The following is a 22,710-nucleotide window of genomic DNA, read 5'->3' on the forward strand; positions in this document are numbered from 1 at the left end:
GTTGCTACAGTCATGTCTGACTCTGTGCAACCCTATGGACAGCAGCCCACTTTACGAGAGCATCTATATAGACAATAGTGAGAAGAGCCACTCCTCTTCCAACCCTTTGCCTTCTGACCTGTGAACCTAGGCTGTAGGAGAAAGAGCACCTTATTGATTGCTGATATTACTTGAAATTTTCAAGGTGTGGATATCACCTAATGCATAACTGGAGTCTTTAAAAAACAATTTCTGCTTCTGGCCAGCATGAAGTGATAGGAGCCAGATAAACCTGTTCTCCTGAAAATATATTATTTTAAAAGGGGGAAATGATTTTCAAGATATTATACAGAAGGAAATGAAAGATAGGGATCCTTGATCTGTTTCTATTATGTCCAACTGCCTCAAAATTTAGGTTTATTTATATTTAAATGAAAGTCAAAAATTGAAACCTACAAGCCAAACAGAAGTGACACGGGATTATCTATGATGGTGAAGGAAGCATCTCTGTATTCTCTCCCCACACTCTATTACAGTATTACTGTACAATTACTATTATCATTCATTCAGTCAAGAATGGTATTTTATTTTACCATGGTATTTTAAGCATTTTATTTCTGTAAAACCTATGCTAAAAGTGATGGAAAAAGGTATGCCTTATTTCCTGATAGGGAATATTCAAGGTAATCTTTTTTCCTGTAAAAACTATGAAATGCCACACCAATCAGCTTCAAAATCCCATTATGAAACTCCTAGTCCCTGGATTGTTTTAGTCTCTTCAGAAACCTGTAAAGAAGAAAAGTTATGAGGGGTTTCACTCTTGAATTAGTCTTTTCAGAATGTATTAAAAAAAGAAAGCTCTCAAAATTCTCTGTCTGTTTCATCTTTGGACATGAATTACTAGAGGAAAAATTCATCAATAATAGTTATTGATTATTTTCTCTGTTCAAAACTACATGCCTTTTTCCTAGAATTTTTTATCTCATGAATACACAAAGGCACACCAAATAGATTTTTCTATACTCAAGGTATTTATGAGCTTGCTCAAAATGTTCTTTCCCCCTTTCCCTACTTTTCCCAGAAAGTATAGTAGAGCATCTGTTTCTATGATTTTCAATGAAATATAAAGTCATTCAAATTTAGTAACAAACATTTTATTTAATATCTATATGTCAGATATTTTTCTGAATGAAGGGACACGATGGTGACCAGAAGTATAAAAAGTCTTTGCCTTCAGGGAACTTATAGTGTCATGATTTGTTTAAAAATAAAAAAAATTAGAAAAAAACCCTTAGAAACATAAATTTACCAAATGAATGACTAAATGGGTGATTACTGATGTCAGAAAAGAAGTACTAACAAATAATTAGACTTGATATTAGATGAGTAGAAAACTTTTGGGCTTTCTATGCCCCTTTCTTTTGTGTTGCATTTTTTATCCAACATAGAAAAATTCGGAAAGCCTTTATATAGTATCATTTGCATAATAGCTTTCATGTTTCCCTTTTTCATCTTGTAAGTTCATTTAGAATATTATTTTCAGTGTTGCTCTATTAGAAACCAATCAGTCTCTGATTTGCAAAATGTAGAAGCACCATTACTTAAATAGTTTAATATGTAATATTATAAAACACTACTGAACACAGGTTTATAACAGTCAAGCTTATACCACAGACTTAACTGTGGTTCCCATTTTGTGGTAAATTTAAGAACCAAAAATTAAAAAACTAAAAATGGGGAAAAAAAAAAAAAGAACAGCAAAGCAAACAATGGCAGCAAAACCTTCAGATTCTTCAAATACTTTAGGACTTTTTCTATAAGCCATTCTAATATGCTACTTGGAAACTGTTCGTTTACAAGGCAAACCATTCAATATCACAGTAATCCAAGTCTATGCCCCGACCAGTAATGCTGATGAAGCTGAAGTTGAACAGTTCTATGAAGACCTACAAGACCTTCTAGAACTAAAACCCCCAAAAGATGTCCTTTTCATTATAAGGGACTGGAATGCAAAAGTAGGAAGTCAAGAAACACCTGGAGGAACAGGCAAATTTGGCCTTGGAGTATAGAATGAAGTAAGGCAAAGAAAGGCTAATAGAGTTCTGCCAAGAGAATGCACTGGTCATAGCAAACACCCTCTTCCAACAAGACAAGAGAATACTCTACACATGGACATCACCAGATGGTCAACACCGAAATCATATTGATTATATTGTTTGCAGCCAAAGATGGAGACGCTCTATACAGTCAGCAAAAACAAGACCAGGAGTTGTCTGTGGCTCAGATCATGAACTCCTTATTGCCAAATTCAAACTTAAATTGAAGAAAGTAGCGAAAACCACTAGACCATTCAGGTGTGACTTAAATCAAATCCCTTACAACTACTCAGTGGAAGTGAGAAATATATTTAAGGGACTAGATCTGATAGACAGAGTGCCTGATGAACTATGGACAGAGGTTCGTGACATTGTACAGGAGACAAGAATCAAGACTATCACCAAGAAAAATAAAGGCAAAACAGCTGTCTGGCTGGGAAGGCCTTACAAATAGCTGTGAAAAGAAGAGAAGCAAAAAGAAAGGAGAAAAGGAAAGATACTCATTTGAAAGCAGAGTTCCATAGAATAGCAAGGAGAGATGAGAAAGCCTTCCTCAGCGATCAATGAAAGGAAATAGAAGAAAACAATAGAATGGGAAAGACTAGAGATCTCTTCAAGAAAATTAGAGATGCCCAGGGAATCTCTCATGCAAAGATGGGCTCAATAAAGGACAGAAATAGCATGGACCTAACAGAAGCAAAAGATATTAAGCAGAGATGACAAGAATACACAGAAGAACTTACAAAAAAGATCTTCACGACCCAGATCATCATGATGGTGTGATCACTCACCTAGAGCCAGACATCCTGGAATGTGAAGCCAAGTGGGCCTTAGGAAGCATCACTATGAACAAAGCTAGTGGAGGTGATGGAATTCCAGTTGAGCTATTTCAAATCCTGAAAGATGATGCTGGGAAAGTGTTGCACTCAATATGCCAGCAAATTTGGAAAATTCAGCAGTGGCCACAGGACTGGAAAAGGTCAGTTTTCATTCCAATCCCAAAGAAAGGCAATGCCAAAGAATGCTCAAACTACTGCACAGTTGCACTCATCTCACATGCTAGTAAAGTAATGCTTAAAATTCTCTAAGCCAGGCTTCAGCAATACGTGAACCGTGAACTTCCAGATGTTCAAGCTAGTTTTATAAAAGGCAGAGGAACCAGAGATCAAATTGCCAACATCTGCTGGATCATGGAAAAAGCAAGAGAGTTCCAGTAAAACATCTATTTCTGCTTTATTGACTATGTCAAAGCCTTTGACTGTGTGGATCACAATAAACTGTGGAAAATTCTGAAAGAGATGGGAATACCAGACCACCTGACCTGCCTCTTGAGAAACCTGTATGCAGGTCAGGAAGCAACAGTTAGAACTGGACATGGAACAACAGACTGGTTCCAAATTGGAAAAGGAATACATCAAGGCTGTATATTGTCACCTGCTTGTTTAACTTACATGTAGAGTGCATATGAGAAACGCTGTGTTGGAGGAAGCACAAGCTGGAATGAAGATTGCCGGGAGAAATATCAATAACCTCAGATATGCAAATGACACCACCCTTACGGCAGAAAGTGAAGAAGAACTAAAGCGCCTCTTGATGAAAGTGAAAGAGGAGAGTGAAAAAGTTGGCTTAAAGCTCAACATTCAGAAAATGAAGATCATGGCATCTGGTCCCATCACTTCATGGCAAATAGATGGAGACACAGTGGACACAGTGGCTGACTTTATTTTTCTGGGCTCCCAAATCACTGCAGATGGTGATTGCCACCATGAAATTTAAAGACACTTACTCCTTGGAAGGAATTCCCTGGTGGCTCAGACAGTAAAGCATCTGTCTACAATGCGGGAGACCTGGGTTCGATCCCTGGATCCGATCCCTGGATCGGGAAGATCCCCTGAAGAAGGAAATGGCAATCCACTCCAGTACTATTGCCTTGAAAGTCCCATGGACAGAAGAGCTTGGTAGGCTACAGTCCATGAGGTCGCAAAGAGTCAGACATGACTGAGTGACTTCACTTTACTCCTTGGAAGGAAAGTTATGACCAACTTAGACAGTATATTCAAAAGCAGAGACATTACTTTGCCAACAAAGTCCGTCTAGTCAAGGCCATGGTTTTTCCAGTGGTCATGTATGGATATGAGAGTTGGGCTATAAAGAAAGCTGATTGCTGAAGAATTGATGCTCTTAACTGTGGTGCTGGAGAAGACTCTTGAAAGTCCCTTGGACTGCACAGAGATCCAACCAGTCCATCCTAAATCAGATCATTCCTGGGTGTTCATTGGAGGGACTGATGTTGAAGCTGAAGCTCCAACATTTTGGCCACCTGATGCGAACAGCTAACTCATTGGAAAAGACCCTGATGCTGGGAAAGATTGAGGGCAGAAGGAGAAGGGAACGACAGAGGATGAGATGGTTGGATGGCATCACTGACTCGATGGACATGGTTTGGGTGGACTCCAGGAGTTGGTGATGGACAGGGAGGCCTGACATGCTATGGTTCATGGGGTCACAAAGAGTCAGACATGACTGAGCAACTGAAGTGAACTGAACTGAATAGGCTACCCTGTTCTGTCATATCTAAAAGTCTGGGGAAAAAAAAAAGTCTGTTTGAATGACGTTAAGAATTTGCTGCTTTTAAAAAGGATTCACCCTTAGTTTGTTTTGCATTTGAAACTGAATTCAATTTCATTGTTGCATAATATGTTATATTTTTCATGTACACATGATGAAAAAAATTTATCAGAACTTTTACTAGACAAGAGGTTAGCTTTCTGGGAATTCTAGTGTCTCCCTTTTTTTTTTAGTATCCATAGGAAATAAAAAACAACAGCACTTGGTTTGGAAAATGAACTACTTGGGTGAAACAAAAATTTATTAATTACTTATGGGAAGAAAATATTGTTTCTGGTAAAATAAGTAATTTATTACAAACTACAATGAGCCTGAATCTTGTTCTGAGAAACTAGTAACCCATCCACCAAAAGAACTGTCAGTCAGTAGAATACTAACTCTGACCAGGTGTTTCTTTCTTTATGAATTCTAGCAATTATATTTCTGAACTCTCTTTGTCATAAATAAGTCTACCAAGAAAGAAATCTTTGAATTTACATATTAGAGGCTTTTTGCCTTGCTCTGCTGCTGCTGCTGTCACCTCAATCATGCCCAACTCTGTGCGACCCCATAGACAGCAGCCCACCAGATTCCCCCATCCCTGGGATTCTCCAGTCAAGAACACTGGAGTGCATTGCCTTGCAGAAAGATTAATAGATTGAAATGTACCTGTAAGTAAATTGTCCAAAAAAACTCTTTATTTAAAAAAAAGGAACTGAATACAAACAACATTGAAAAGGCTAATATTAATGTCTTTAGAATATCATTGAATTTGATTTTTTAGATGTTAACTGAAGACAGTTCAATTCTTTTTGAAAAGAGAGATCAATAGGATTTTAAAATCAAATAATGGAAGAAATTTTGATCTCATTTCATAATTTAAAAAATAATAGCTAATTTTTGCCACGTAATTATTACTCATGAATTTCTTTCACTCATCTCTCTGAAAACTTAGACAGCTAGTTAGAAATAGAGTTTTGCTGCAATGACACCTATTCATTTGCAAGGAGATTTTCTGAATAACAAAAAGGAAGGAGGCACTTCTTCCTTAGACAGAAAGCTCAGTTTCCCAAAAATCTCTGGGGATTTTTGGTTCTAGATTAGTCCCAATTCACTTGTTACGGCTTATTCTTTTACCACCTTCAGATCATATTTCTCTGAGTTCTCATACCTTGTGTGTGTGTGTGTGTGCTTAGTCACTCAGGCGTGTCTGACTCTTTTGTGGCCCATGAACTGTAGCCCAGCAGGCTCCTTTATCCATGGGATTTCCCAGGCAAGAATGCTGGAGCAGGTTGCCATTTCCTTCTCCAGAGGTCTTCCCAAACGTATGTCTCTTTCATCTCCAGCACTGCAGGCAGATTCTTTACCACTAGCACGCCCTGGGAAGCCCCTATTTTCACATCTTTGTTGTTCACTCAGTCGTGTCCAACTGTTTGTGACCCCATGGATTGCAGCACGCCAGTCTTCCCTGTCCATCACATCACCCAGTCCTTGCTCAAATTCATGTCCGTTGAGTCAGTGATGCCATGCAATCATCTCATCCTCTGTCGTCCCCTTCTCCTCATGCCTTCAGTCTTTCCCAGCATCAGGGTCTTTTCTAACAAGCTGGCTCTTTGCATAAGTTGGCTCTTTGTATCAGGTGGCAAAAGTGCTGGCTTCAGTTTCATCAGTTGGCATCAGTTCTTCCAATAAATATTCAGGATTGATTTCCTTTAGAATGGACTGGTTGGATCTCCTTGTAGTCCAAGGGACTCTCAAGAGTCTTCTCCAACACCACAGTTCAAAAGCATCAGTTCTTCAGCATTCACCCTTCTTTAAGGTCCAACTTTCATATTCATACACGACTGCTGGAAAAACCACAGCTTTGACTATATGGACATTTGTTGGCAAAGTAATGTCTCTGCTATTACACTGTGTAGGTTTGTCATAACTTTTCTTCCAAGAAGCAAGCGTCTTTTAATTTCATGGCAGCAGTCACCTCTGCAGTGATTTTGGAGCCCAGGAATGTAAAGTCTGCCATGGCTTCCATTGCTTCCCCATCTATTTGCCATGACGTGATGTGATCAGATACCTTAAGGAAATCAAAATCTTGCAATGTCAGTACTCCAATCATTTACACACAGACTCAGATGTACAATCTTACTGTGTTTTCCAATCCTTAGCAGAACTTTGTCTTTATAGGAAACACTTCTCTAGCTCACAGTATTCCTTTTCTAAGAATTCGCCTCTCACTTCATCATCCCTGTGTATTTTCCATCAGCGCCAACAACGGTAGTCAATTTTTTGGCTTTACTGAATAGAAACATAACAACTCAGGTCAGGAGTGTTCAGCTACAATCACTAAGAACAGAGGAAATTAGTTTATAGAGGAAAAGATCAGAACAAAGAAGATACTGAGAGAAACAAAAATGAGGGACATTCATTATTGGAAAGAAAGAGAGTGTAACTTTGGTTACTGAAGTGCTACAATTTCCTACAGTCCTCTGTTTCCTGAAGAAGCCTTATCATACACTCTCCCCTTAGTAATAGTAATAACAGTTGGGCTTCTCTGGTGGCTCAGTGGTAAAGAATTTGCCTGCCAATGCAGTCCATCCCTGGCCTGGGAAGATCCCATATGCGGGGGAGCAGCTAAGCCCACACACCACAACTATTGAGCCTGTGCTCTAGAGCCCAGGAGCCGCAACTGCTGAGCTCACACGCTGCAACTACTGAAGCCTACAAGCCCCAGAGCCTGTGCCCTGCAACGCGAGAACCCACTGCAATAAGAAGCCGGCACATTCCAGAGAGTAGCCCCCGCGCTCCACAACTAGAGCAAGCCCGTGTGTAGCAACAAAGACCCAATGTAGCCAAAAATAAGTAAATAAATAAACTATTTTAAAAATTACTTAAAAATGATAGCAAAATCCTCCTTACCACTACAACTAACAAAGACACTAATAAGTACTTACTGAGCATTTTCCAGGAAACAGGTAGTGTTCTAAGCACTTCATATAGACTAACTGATTAAATCCTCATGTTAACTTAGTGAAGTAGTCATTTCTATAGCCCTTGTTTTATATAAGTTAAATGATCATAAACATTTAAGAAACTTGCCTAAATATTACAGGGATGGAGCCAGGATGTAAACCCAGGGGGTCTAGTTTCAAGTTCTACACTGTGTTCCTCTGTGTATTCAATTTTAATTGTTTCCTTCTGTGGGTTTGTATTACTTAAAACCAAAAGAGACTTCTGCATAACATGGAAGTATGGCAAAAGAATTTTACAAATCTACTTGAAAAAAAAATACCCCATCAAAATTTGTAGAATATGCAGGTCAGGAAGCAACAGTTAGAACTGGACATGGAACAATGAACTGGTTCCAAATAGGAAAAGGAGTACGTCGAGGTTCCCTGCTTATTTAACTTCTATGCAGTGTACATCATGAGAAACGCTGGGCTGGAAGAAACACAAGCTGGAATCAAGATTGCCAGGAGAAATATCAATAGCCTCAGATATGCAGATGATAATACCCTTATGGCAGAAAGTGAAAAGAAACTAAAAAGCCTCTTGATGAAAGTGAAAGAGGAGAGTGAAAAAGTTGACTTAAAGCTCAACATTCAGAAAATGAAGATCATGGCATCTGGTCCCATCACTTCATGGGAAATAGATGGAGAAACAGTGGAAACCGTGTCAGACTTTATTTTTCTGGGCTCCAAAATCACTGCAGATGGTGATGTCAGCCATGATATTAAAAGACGCTTACTCCTTGGAAGAAAAGTTATGACCAACCTGGATAGCATATTGAAAAGCAGAGACATTACTTTGCCAACAAAGGTCCGTCTAGTCAAGGCTATAGCTTTTCCAGTGGTCATGTATGGATGTGAGAGTTGGACTGTGAAGAAAGCTGAGCAACGAAGAATTGCTGCTTTTGAACTGTGGTGTTGGAGAAGACTCTTGAGAGTCCCTTGGACTGCAAGGAGATCCAACCAGTCCATTCTGAAGGAGATCAACCCTGGGATTTCTTTGGAGGGAATGATGCTAAGCTGAAACTCCAGTATTTCGGCCACCTCATGTGAAGAGTTGACTCATTGGAAAAGACTCTGATGCTGGGAGGGATTGGGGGCAGGAGGAGAAGGGGATGACAGAGGATGAAATGACTGGATGGCATCACCAACTCGATGGACATGAGCCTGAGTGAACTCCAGGATTTGGTGATGGACAGGGAGGCCTGGCATGCTGCGATTCATGGGGTCACAAAGAGTCAGATATGACTGAGTGACTGAACTGAACTGTATTTAAGGCATTGGACATTAAGCAATAAAGACATGTTACTTTCACAGACATAAAACCAAATAAGATAAGCTCAGCTATAGCTAGGGCATACTGCTATGAGAAAGTTTCCAACCTGTCATCACAGGGGAGAGAAGCCCAAAGAGAGACCAATGGATGCTCCGCATTTCAGTTCAGTTCAGTCACTCAGTCATGTCCGACTCTTTGCGACCTCATGAACCACAGCATGCCAGGCCTCCCTGTCCATCACCAATTCCCAACTCTACCCAAACTCATGTCCATTGAGTTGGTGATGCCATCTAACCATCTCATCCTCTGTCGTCCCCTTCTCTTCCTGCTTTCAATCTTTCCCAACATCAGAGTCTTCCAATGAGTCAGCTCTTCTCACCAGGTGGCTAAAATATTGGAGTTTCAGCTTCAACATCTGTCCTTCCAATGAACACCCAGGACTGATCATTTTTAGTATGGACTGGTTGGATCTCCTTGCAGTCCAAGGGACTCTCAAGAGTCTTCTCCAACATCACACTTAAAAAGCATCAATTCTTCAGTGCTCAGCTTTCTTTATAGTCAACTCTCACATCCATACATGACTACTGGAGAAAACATAGCCTTGACTAGAGAGACTTTGGGGACAAAGTAATTCTCTGCTTTTAAATATGCTATCTAGGTTGGTCATAACTTTCCTTCCAAGGAGTAAGTGTCTTTTAATTTCATGGGTGCAATCACCATCTGCCATGACTTTGGAGCCCAGAAAAATAAAGTCTGACACTGTGTCCACTGTGTCCCCATCTATTTGCCAAGAAGTGATGGGACCATATGCCATGATCTTTGTTTTCTGAATGTTGAGCTTTAAGCCAACTTTTTCACTCTCCTCTTTCACTTTCATCAATAGGCTCTTTAGTTCCTCTTCGCTTTCTGCCATAAAGGTGGTATCATCTGCATATCTGAGGTTATTGATATTTCTCCAGGCAATTCTAGCTTGTGCTTCTTCCAGCCCAGTGTTTCTCATGATGTACTCTGCATATAAGTTAAATAACCAGGGGACAATATACAGCTTTGACGTATTCCTTTTCCTATTTGGAACCAGTCTATTCTTCCATGTCCTGTTCTAACTGTTGCTTCCTGACCTGCATACAGGTTTCTCAAGAAACAGGTCAGGTAGTCTGGTATTCCCATCTCTTTCAGAATTTTCCACAGTTTATTGTGATCCACACAGTCAAAGGCTTTGGCATAGTCAATAAAGCAGAAATAGATGTTTTCCTGGAACTCTCTTGCTTTTTTGATGATCCATCAGATGTTGGCAATTTGATCTCTGGTTCCTCTGCCTTTTCTAAAACCAGTTGAACATCTGGAAGTTCACGATTCACGTATTGCTGAAGCCTGGCTTGGAGAATTTTGAGCATTACTTTAGTAGCGTGTGAGCTCCGCGGTTATTGACACAGAACTTATAGATCAGGGAGACAATGGCAGCTGTGGTGAGCAAGGAAGATTACTTAGAAGTTTAGAGTTAAACAGAGAAAGAACTCTGAAAATCTGCAGTGGATCCTTCTATAATACTAATCAGAAAGGTATTCAATGTGTGTTGTGAGAAACTGCCAGAAGTCATGTAAAGAACCACCCAGTGTTTCAGAAAGAAGAGCACTTAAAATTCACACATCACAGGGACAGTGCTTGCTGTCCAGTCAGACTGGGAAAGCAAACAGTTCATGCGGAATTGGGCAGTACAAAAAAAGAACCTTTTGTCAGCTGTGGGGAGAAATTAGCACTGGACTAATTACTGCTCTTGTCCTTCCAAGTCTGATCCTCAGTTTTCTTTTTCCCATGGATCCAATTATCATAGTCACCTACTGTCTAATTTTTCCAACCTCTAAATCAGTCAGTTTAGATTCCTTTCTCCTTTTAATTTCATGTTGCTTTCAAATTCTGTTTATTTATACCTTGTTTCTAGTTCTTCTATCTCTTCATAATAACATTGTCTAACTGAGATTTCTTATTATCTCTAATGGTTGCCCAGGGAGGCAATATTCTCAGCCTCCAATCAGGTCCTTCCAGCCTGCTTTACAACATGTTCCCTCTACATTCTTTCTCTCAGTCTCCTATTTGAAAACTTGTCCTACCTGCTCATTTACATTAGGACCCTTAGCTGGAGGTCCAAGTCCTCTACAACTTATCCTAATTTACTTTTCCAAACCTGCCTCTCATTTTACTGTCATAATCCCCTTATTTCAGTCAGGCTGCTTTTCTCATTATTCAATACACCTTCTTAGATCTTACCTCTAAGCCTAAGCTCAACCATTTTCCAGACTTTATGCTCCTTCAGTCATGCAATTTCATCCACCTCTCACTTTCAATCACAGCAGCATAGACAATTTTATAAATAGCATTAAAAAAGAAATTCAAGTCTCTGGCCATTTTCTAATCATGATCAAGTAAGTCTTCCTAGGTGATGATTTTAAATGAAAAATGTTTTTTGTTTAGGACTGATATTTGCTCCCCAATGAAGATTTTATTAGAATAAAAAATAGTTTATACTTTTTATTGGTAATAAAACCCATATAGATGTTACCTACTTAGGTCATAGATGATATAATTTTGTAGAAAGATCCAGAATTCAAATGGTATTCATTTTTACAGCAAACGTTATATTCTACTTATCTGAATGAAGTATAGGATGGCCAAGAATAACTGAAGAGGGCTTAAAGGGAATTAAAATTTTAATTGATGTATATTTTGTGGATATTATTCAATCACTTACTTCAGTATAAAAAAAAGTTTGTGTATTCAGGAATAATTGTTAAAATGCAAATTTCTTTATTCATTCATTTGGTTAAAAACAACTCTGCTTATCCACAGTTAAAAATAATCTTTCACATAGATTCCAGTTTGTTGAATGGCACACCTTCTTAATGATGTTGGACATTGGAGGATTTAACCAGATGATGTGACCAATTAGAAAACATTGGAAACAAAATAGAGGACCAACTCAATTATATCAAAGTAAAACTTTTCCTGGAAATTTTAATAATTTCAAGGTCTGTTTCTGTCTAGAAAGCAATAAGATATGTAGAAACTCAAGTCAGAGTACTTATAGCTTATATTCTCTATATGAGAATAGAATTAACATTAAATTAATGTTAGGACTGGTTCAGCATGGGGATGGGAAGAAAATGAAGATTGGTTATTAACAAATGATATAGGGTAATTTGTATCATATCTCAAAGTATTTCCTACCCTAGAGAGATTTATAGTTGCTTTGGCCATTAATTTAGGTTTGGCTATATTCCTGAGATGCTTCCCTCTTGATGGGGAGATTATATATCCTGTTTTGGTGAATTCAGTAGCAGTCATATGACTTGTATTGACCAATAAAATATTTCTATTAAGTATTATATATCACTTTTGAGAAAGCTTTAAGGGTTTAAGATTCACTCTTACTCTTTATTTTTTTCTGATATGAGACTCCCAGGTAGGAGAATTTCTATCAGTATTAATCTGGAACGCAGAAGATATGGATAGGAACAGAAGTAGATCCTCAAAAGTCATGTAGCATGATAAGGAAACTTGTTTTGCAAAACACTAAGGTTTTGTGATGGTTTGTTGCTGTAATATAACCTAACCTATCTTAACTGAACCTTGACTAATGCAGTTGTTCTTTGAACACTTCTTTTTCTCTACTGTAAACAACAATGTACAATTAAGTCAGTGGGAACAGTGTCTGTTTACATTATGTACAGATGCAAAAGTTAAATGATTCCACATTTCCAATTTTATCCTAATGATACTTGATAAAAGCTTTATGCATTTGATTTTCTGATAGATGAATATATCTTTAAGTGTAAACTGGTTCATAGTCAAAAGTCTGCCTCATTTCCTGCTTGTTCCTATATCCATGCCACCCCAACCATGAAAATTATTTCTATTATATTTTTATGCATCTTTCAGACTTCCCTTATATATGCCAAATAAACACAAATACAGATTCTTATTTTCTCTATTTTCACACCAAAGATAGTATATTATGCCCATTGCTTTGAACATGTTTTTTTACTTACAATTTATCTTGGAGGACTTTCCAAAGCAATGCAGTTAGATGAACATTGGTCTTTAGCCACATATTATCCATTAAATGGATGTATCATAATTTATTTAACCCCTTTCTTTTTGGTGGTCAGTGGGTGGTTTGATTCTTTTGCTATTGCAAACAATGCTGTAACCAACAAACATAAGTTAATATAAAAGTAAATGAAAATAGCATAAAGTATTTTGCATATGGACAACCACATTTGTAAACTAAATTCCCAGAGCAGAATTGCTTGATCAAAGTCCCTGTGTTTAAAATTTTGATAGGTATTGCTACATTTATGATTACATGGCTTATATGAATTCACACTCCCACCAGCAATGTATTAAGTCCCTAACTGCTTTGCCAAGAGTATGTTACCAAACTTAGGAATATTTAGGAATCTGATAAGTGAATAAAGGCATCTCAGTGTAGCTTTAATTTGCATCATTCTTATCATAAAAGAGGTTCCATATAACTCCCAACAGTGTAGTTAATCCTATTTACTTGTTGGCACTCTGGATACTTGCTTAGCAAATCAGCCCTGAATCATCTTTGCTCCAATTCAATTTCTCCTTTCTTTCATTTTCTACTATTATTCTAAATAGTGCTCTCTGCTTCTGATTTCTCATTTCCATTTCTCCAGCTTTCTCTCATTGGCTTAGGGCTTTGTTAACTACCTAGGATTTAAATATCCTTATGGGGTTCCTTTGCAACAAATCAGCCTTTGCAAAAAATAAGTAAATAAATCCATTGATATGTTTTCTAATAAGATTTCTAAATATGAAAAGCCAAGAGTATCAGGCATATACCTGGAGAGAAGATGAAATGAGAGCATAGAAAAGATGCTTGATGGCATCAAGAGAAATCTTGCCCAAGGAACTTGACTTGAAATCTCTCTTTCAATTTTCTCCCTGCTCCTCTCTTTATCTCTGTCTTTCTCTCCTTCCTTCCTTCTAATTCACTCCACATTATATCTCACACAAAATTAGGAAACATAGAGAAAGAAGATCGACTGCAGGCATTAGTTGAATATAGTCTTTCGTGGGCAGGAAATTTATTGTAAGAACCAGAGAAAATGATGCAACACTTTATAATCTACAGGTTTGTAACATTTGTCTGCGTGTGTGTGTGTGTGTGAACTGTATCACGGTTATTACCATGCAGTCAGAGATCCTGGTTTCATATTTATTTATCAATAATTCCTGGCTGAGAGTCTCACAATATATAACAAAATGATTCTTTCTTTCTGTCAGAATAGTTGTTCATCAAATTGAATTATGAACAAATGAAATTTTCTCTAAGAAGCACACTCTTACATTTTCTGCCTGTTACACAGACAGTATTTAGGTAATTGAAATCTCCCATGAGCATTATAATGACTTTTTCAGATCTCTTCTGATCTACACAAATATTGTACAATTTGATTTCACTAATTGTTTTTGTAGATCAATAGAAAATCAGAAGCATCTTGTTCCCATTTTCAGTGTTAAATTTTATCTACATAGTAAAGATACTCTGTCAGTCAAGATGTTACATATCTATCCATCTGGTAATTCACAGCTTTTATCACAGACCCTGCCAGAATGTCAAAATGCCTATGTTAGAGAAAAGAACCCTCATATTTGAGATGTGCAAAAATTTTAATGTCAATATTTATAAAGTAAGAATGCAAATCTATCTTTAAATCATATATATATGTGTATGTTTCTAAAGCCCCTAAGTGCCCTGAACCTGAGTTCGGTGTGTGTTGGGTACCCTCACCAAAGTACAGTGTAGAAGTGGGAAAAGCAGTAATGTTGCATGCTTTACTTATATTTAATCCAGTTCCTTCCCTGACTCCTAGCACACATTTTGAGAAAGTAGTTTAGAAAAATATGTTCCTTGGCAAGTTATCTTATCTTCTGGCTCCCTTCCTAATTTGAATATGGCAATGATTTCTTTCAGCATAGTCTTTGCTTCTAAAAGAGTCTTATTTGTCTCTGATGTAGTTTGCAAACTCACCCTGAAAAAAAAGCAATATTCTTAACACCATCTGGGGTGACACAAGGAGGCAATGAGGGTCCCCACTCAGCCCAGGACTCCTCTATGTCTCCATGCATGATGTTTGATTCCCTCACACACTCTTCTTGAAACTTCATATAATTGATATTTATGTACTTAATGGGCTTCTCTGGTGGCTCAGTAGGCAAAGAATCTGCCTGTAATGCAGGAGACCCAGGTTCAATCCCTGGGTCAGGAATATCCCCCGGAGAAGAAAATGGCAGCCCATTCCAGTATTCTTGCCTGGGAAAGCCCATGGACTGAGGAGCCTGGTTGGCTACAGTCCATGGAACCACGAAGAGTCGGACATAATGGAGCAACTAAATCACCACCATGTACTTAATATCTTCTAGGAGTATGCTTTTGAAGAAAAGATTTGTTTATTCCCCTCAGAATCAGGTACCTATTTCTTTAATATGTAATATGTAATTAATGAATAAATCTGTTTACCTTAATTAAATGTTTAATGTTTCTCTAGGTTTGATTGACACCACATTTCCCTTTCCCAAACTGTTTGCAACTGAGTAGTGAGCAACATATTAATGTATATATAAATTTGCATCTATTAATATAATCACACTTCACCCATTATTTAAGAGTTTTTCATCATGAAGTTTTTATATTTGCCTATAATTTGATATTAGTTTTTAAGGTATATATTTTGTGTTTAATTTATAAAACATTCAATGTTTATTTTTATGGAACATGTAAATATATTACTCATAAACAGATACTTACACATGTATTTGAAGTGTGCACTCAGATTTTTTTAATTGAAATGATTACAAAAAAAGAAAAAATATCCAGTAACAGAAGCTGGTTATATAAATTATGTACATCTTAATGATGGAGTATTATGAAGTCATTAAAATGATATAAAAGAGTAAAAAAAATTGTAAAATATTTGTAAACTACTGTTCTAGAATGTAATATACAATAAAAGTGAGGGATTGAGTCTCTTAAGAGAATAATGTTGTGCAGACATTCAAGTAATGCTTGGATTATTGAATATATTTCATTCTTTTTTCCTGGAAGAATAAAAAGAAAAAGGTTTGATTCTGAAATTCAAAAAGAAAGGAATACTGTCTTTCACTTACATGTAATTTTGTTCTCTTTCCCTTATGCTATCCTCTTTTCCCATTAAGGAATTACTAATGAAGAAGAAATGGTGATCTGACATTTAGCAGACAAGTGGGAATCCTAATAGGAAAGGCTACTCAAGCTGCCAAGTGTAGCAGTGAAGTAGGAGGGACCCAGGAGAGGCAAAGTCAGATTGTAAAAATCTGGAGTTGTATTCCATGTACCCATAACGAGGCTTTGAGAAGCTTATTGAAGTCTCTCCATGTCTTCCCTAAACTGAAAAATGAAGATAAGAAACATAACCTATGGACACAGCAGGATTATTTTGATTTTTAAATGGAAGAGAAAATATAGAGTATGAAGAAAGCTTTTTTTCTTTATACTTTGTCATAGTATTTGGAATTAACATAAAAATACTCAGGAATGAGGAGGGAATATGCTGTGAATGAACAAAACAAAGCAAAAAATATTTCTCACAGTCTTTAGATCGATTTCCAGTGTATTTATTTGAAAATGTCTTCTATATTAAAATATTTTGCAAAATAATACTAAACCTTCTAAAATTACTCTGAAGAAGTATGTACATATTTTTAGTGATTTTTCAGTTTTTTTAGTTTTTGTAGAATGAGATTAAGCAAACCAGTTTAGGAAAACCTGAACTCTTTATAATAATACTGAATCTTAATAAAATTACTCTGAAGAAGTGCATACATAATTTGAGTGATTTTTCAGTTTCTTTAGTTTTCGCACAATGACATTAAGCAAACCAGTTTAGGAAAACCTGACCTCTATATATTATACTACCTTGTATTGGTGATTGTATATTCTCTTATATTCTATAGGTTCACTTACTAACAGACCCTAAAGAATACTGTTGTTTCAAGATGCTTGGTCATTGTGTCTGCGTCCCAAATATGCTTTGGATAATTTTCTAAATTAATCAAGAACTCTTCTATGAACTGTTTAAGTGATTCAGGTAATTGAAATTAGATAGTGAAGAAACTAGATAGAAAAAAATTATATGTGTACTTAAATAACATTTTCTAAGCATGGAAATCTAATATATATATATATAAATACTTTTATAATAAAAAGTTATTCCTCAGTTTAATCTATATTTAACCAAAAATATATCACTGCAATGTGCACAATGCTAAGATATTGTGGTTGTTTATTTGCTAGGTGAATTTGAGTGAGATAATTCATAGCCAACAGCAGTAAAATTTAAACCTAAATCAGAGTTTCTACAATTAGAGAATGGAAGTAATTGTACATCAGCAAATCTGTTTTTTTAAAAATTTGTACCATTTGATATGTTTATTTTAGAGAAGTTTTAGGTTCACAATAATATTAAACAACATACAGAGATTTCTCATCTATTCTCTACTCCAACATGTGCCTAGCCTCATCGATGTTCATGTTGTTGTGTGAACATAAGTTTTCAACTCCTTTGAGTACCTATCAAAGGATGTAACTGTTTTATCATACAGTAAGAATACATTTTCCTTTGTAAGAAACCATCAAACCTTCTCCTAAAGTGACTGTTCCATTTTTCATTCCCTCTAGCAATGAATGAGAGATCCTGTGGTCCACATCTTCACCAACATTTGGTGTTGTCAGTGTTTTAGTTTGGGCCATTCTAATAGGTTTATAGTGGCATTTCATTGCTCTTTTAATTTACATTTCCCTGATGACATACAATATGGAACATCGTTTCATATGCTTATTTCTCATTTGTCTCCAAAGAGTCTGTTCATATCTATAATCCATTTGTTAATTTATTTAAAAATTTTAAGTGCTGCTTGTATATTTTAGAGAAGAGTCCTTCATTAGATATGTCTTTTGTAGATGTTTTCTCACAGTCTGTGACTTGTCTTCTCAGTCTGTTGATAATGTCTTTCATAGGGTAAAATTCTTCATTTTAGTAAAGTTTACACTGTTAATTATTTCTTTCATGAATCATTACTTCAGTGTTGTATCTAAAAAGTTACTGCCAAACCCAAGGTCATCTATATTTTCTTTTGTTATCTGAAAGTGTAAAAGTCTTGTATGTTACATTTAGGTCTATATTTAGGTTTTAATTTTCATGACAGGTAGAAGACCTGTGTCGACAATCAATATTTTTACAGGTGGCTGTCAAATTTTCCAGCACCATTTGTTGAAAGATTATCTATTATTCATTGTATTTCCATTGGTCCTTTGATCAAGATTAGTTAACTATATTTGTATGGTTATTTTAGATCCTTTAGTTTTCATTATAAACAATGAGTTTATATGAAGACCTTGGCTTTTCAGACTCCCTTAATTCTATTTGAGAACATTCAGACCTAGAGATTTTCTAGAACTCACTCAGTTCTGTTCAGTTCAATTCAGTCACTAAGTCATGTCCGACTCTATGCGACCCCATGAATCACAGCACGCTAGGCCTCCCTGTCCATCACCAACTCCCGTAGTTCAATCAAACTCATGTCTATCGAGTTGGTGATGCCATCCAACCATCTCATCCTCTGTTGTCCCCTTCTCCTCTTGCCCCCAATCCCTCCCAGCATCAGAGTCTTTTCCAATGAGTCGACTCTTCACATGACGTGGCCAAAGTATTGGAGTTTTAGCTTTAGCATCAGTCCTTCCAATGAACACCCAGGACCGATCTCCTTTACAATGGAATATTGGATCTCTTTGCAGTCCAAGGGACGATCAAGAGTCTTCTCCAACATCACACTTCAAAAGCATCGATTCTTTGGTGCTCAGCTTTCTTTGCAGTCCAACTCTCACATCCATACAAGACCACTGGAAAAACCATAGTCTTGACTAGACGGACCTTTGTTGGCAAAGTAATGTCCGAGCTTTTCAATATGCTGTCTAGGTTGGTCATAACCTTTCTTCCAAGGAGTAAGCATCTCTTAATTTCATGGCTGCAATCACCATTTGCAGTGATTTTGGAGCCCAGAAAAATAAAGTCTGACACTGTTTCCACTGTTTCCCCATCTATTTTCCATGAAGTGAAAGGACCAGATGCCATGATCTTAGTTTTCTGAATGTTGAGCTTTAAGCCAACTTTTTCACTCTCCTCTTTCACTTTCATCAAGAAGCTTTTTAGTTCCTCTTCACTTTCTGCCATAAGGGTGGTGTCATCTGCATATCTGAGGTGATTGATATTTCTCCCGGCAATCTTGATTCTAGCTTGTGCTTCCTCCAGCCCAACGTTTCTCATGATGTATTCTGCATATGAGTTAAATAAGCAGGGTGACAATATACAGACTTGACATACTCCTTTTCTTATTTGGAACCAGTCTGTTGTTCCATGTCCAGTTCTAACTGTTGCTTCATGACCTGCATACAGGTTTATCAAGAGGCAGGTCAGGTGGTCTGGTATTCCCATCTCTTTCAGAATTTTCCACAGTTTATTGTGATCCACACAGTCAAAAGCTTTGGCATAGTCAATAAAGCAGAAATAGATGTTTTTCTGGAACTCTCTTGCTTTTCCCATGATCCAGCGCATGTTGGCAATTTGATCTCTGGTTTCTCTGCCTTTACTAAAACCAGCTTGAACATCTGGAAGTTCACAGTTCACGTATTGCTGAAGCCTGGCTTGGAGAATTTTGACCGTTACTTTACTAGTGAGTGAGATGAGTGCAATTGTGCGGTAATTTGAGCATTCTTTGGCATTACCTTTCTTTGGGATTGGAATGAAAACTGACCTTTTCCAGTCCTGTGGCCACTGCTGAGTTTTCCAAATTTGCTGGCATATTGAGTGAAGCACTTTCACAGCATCATCTGTCAGAATTTGAAATAGCTCAACTGGAATTCCATCACCTCCACAGCTTTGTTTGTAGTGATGCTTCCTAAGGCCCACTTGGCTTCACATTCCAGGATGTCTGGCTCTAGGTGAGTGATCACACCATCATGATTATCTGGGTCGTGAAGATCTTTTTTGTACAGTTCTGTGAATTCTTGCCACCTCTTAATATCTTCTGCCTCTGTTATGTCCATTTCTGTCCTTTATCGAGCCCATCTTTGCATGAAATATTCCCTTGGTATCTCTAATTTTCTTGAAGAGATCTCTAGTCTTTCCCTTTCTGTTGCTTTCCTCTATTTCTTCGCATTGATCACTGAGGAAGGCTTTCTTATCTCTCCTTGCTATTCTATGGAACTCTGCATTCAAATGAGTATATCTTTCCTTTTCTCCTTTGCTTTTAGCTTCTCTTCTTTTCACAGCTATTTGTAAGGTCTCCTCAGACAGCCATTTTGCTTTTTTGCATTTCTTTTTCTTGGGGATGGTCTTGATCCTGTCTCCTGTACAATGTAATGAACCTCCATCCATAGTTCGTCAATCTATCTATCAGATCTAGTCCCTTAAATCTATTTCTCACTTTCACTGTATAATCATAAGGGATTTGATTTAGGTCATACCTGAATGGTCTAGTGGTTTTCCCTACTTTCTTCAATGTAAGTCTGAATTTGGCAATAAGGAGTTCATGATCTGAGCTACAGTCAGCTCCTAGTCTTTTTTTTTTTTTTTTTTTGCTGACAGTAGAGAGCTTCTCCATCTTTGGCTGCAAAGAATATAATCAGTCTGATTTTGGTGTTGACCATCTGGTGATGTCCATGTGTAGAGTCTTCTCTTGTGTTTTTGGAACAGGGTGTTTGCCTTTATCAGTGCATTCTCTTGGCAAAACTCTATTAGCCTTTCCCCCGCTTCATTCTGTACTCAAAGGCCAAATTTGCCTGTTACTCCAGGTGTTTCTTGACTTCCTACTTTTGCATTCCATTTCCCTATAATGAAAAGGACATCTTTTGGGGGTTTTAGTTGTAAAGGTCTTGTTGGTCTTCATAGAACCATTCAACTTCAGCTTCTTCAGCGTTTCTGGTTTGGGCATAGGCTTGAATTACCGTGGTATTGAATGGTTTGCCTTGGAAATGAACAGAAATCATTCTGTCGTTTTTGAGATTGCATCCAGGTACTACATTTCGGACTCTTTTGTTGACCATGCTGGCTACTCCATTTCTTCTAAGGAATTCTTGCCCACAGTAGTAGATATAATGGTCATCTGAGTTAAATTCACCCATTCCAGTACATTTTAGTTTGCTGATTCCTAGAATGTCGACGTTCACTCTTGCCATCTCTTGTTTGACCACTTCCAATTTGCCTTGATTCATGGACCTGACATTCCAGGTTCCTATGCAATATTGCTCTTACAGCATCGGACCTTGCTTCTATCACCAGTCACATCCACAGCTGGGTATTGTTCTTGCTTTGGGTCCATCCCTTCATTCTTTCTGGAGTTGTTTCTCCACTGATCTCCAGTAGCATATTGGGCTCCTACAGACCTGGGGAGTTCCCGTTTCAGTATCCTATCATTTTGCCTTTTCATACTGTTCATTGGGTTCTCAAGACAAGAAAACTGAAGTGGTTTGCCATTCCCTTCTCCAATGGACCACATTCAGTCAGACCTCTCCATCATGACCTGTCCATCTTGGGTGGCCCCAGAGGGCATGGCTTAGTTTCATTGAGTTAGACAAGGCTGTGGTCCGTGTGATCAGATTGGCTAGTTTATGGTTTCAGTGTGTCTGCCCTCTGATGCCCTCTTGCAACACCTACCATCTTACTTGGGTTTCTCTTACCTCGGGCCTGGGGTAGCTCCTCTCGGCCACCACCCTGACCTCACTAACCATGCCCAAATCAAGAGTATGTTTTTTAAAGCCACAAGTTTACATTTCAACAAATGTATCCCACTTGGCTTCATTTTTATCTCTCCCACCTGTAACATCTAAATATCCCAACCTCTGACTATGCACTTGAATTTAAAGTTAGTTTCATATACACAGGCTATTTTTTGTTTTTATTCTGATAGATTGCTTTTTAATTAAAATGTTCAGTATTTTACATTCAGTGAAATTAGTATGAATGATGAACAGTCAACTACATTACTCTTTGTTTTCTTTTGAATTATTTTTTGTTTATTGAATTTTCCTTTTCTACCAAGAACAGTGTGTAACCAAAAAAATGTTGCCTGCCATTTCAGTAGACAAAGAACACTACCAAACATTCTGGTAAACAATATATGTTTCCCACCATCAGCCATCAGCCATAGCAGCTGCCTCTGATGGTGCACCCTGAGGGGAATTCCAAATGGAGAAATACAGGATATTGGTCCCAGATAGTTAAGATGCATACCAAAGGAATAATTTCAATGAGCCAAGGATCTTGCACCTACCCAGAAAAGCACTAAAATCATTAACATGATGTCTGTTTTTTGTGAATAGTGGTAATCATTTGATATTTGACTACATTTTTTTTTTTTTTTCAGGAAAAACTACTATATATTCTGGTTCCTCCCTTACCTCTTTGCGACTGCTCTGAACTATCTGAAAGTTTACCTTCCCAAGACATAGTCCTCAGTAACATCTCTGGATAAAACTTAATTCTCAACTTTTTAAGGTGTACTCTCTTTTTCAATGGATAAGTGCATGGCACTTAGTTGGCATTCAATTCTTGTTGATTCCCGTTTCTAAACAATCACTGTGTGTGTGTTTGTCACTCAGTCGTGTCCAACTCTTTACAACCCCATGAAGTAT

The sequence above is a fragment of the Oryx dammah genome, unplaced genomic scaffold (assembly GCF_014754425.2).
Source record: "Oryx dammah isolate SB20612 unplaced genomic scaffold, SCBI_Odam_1.1 HiC_scaffold_3, whole genome shotgun sequence".
Taxonomy (NCBI): Eukaryota; Metazoa; Chordata; class Mammalia; order Artiodactyla; family Bovidae; genus Oryx; species Oryx dammah.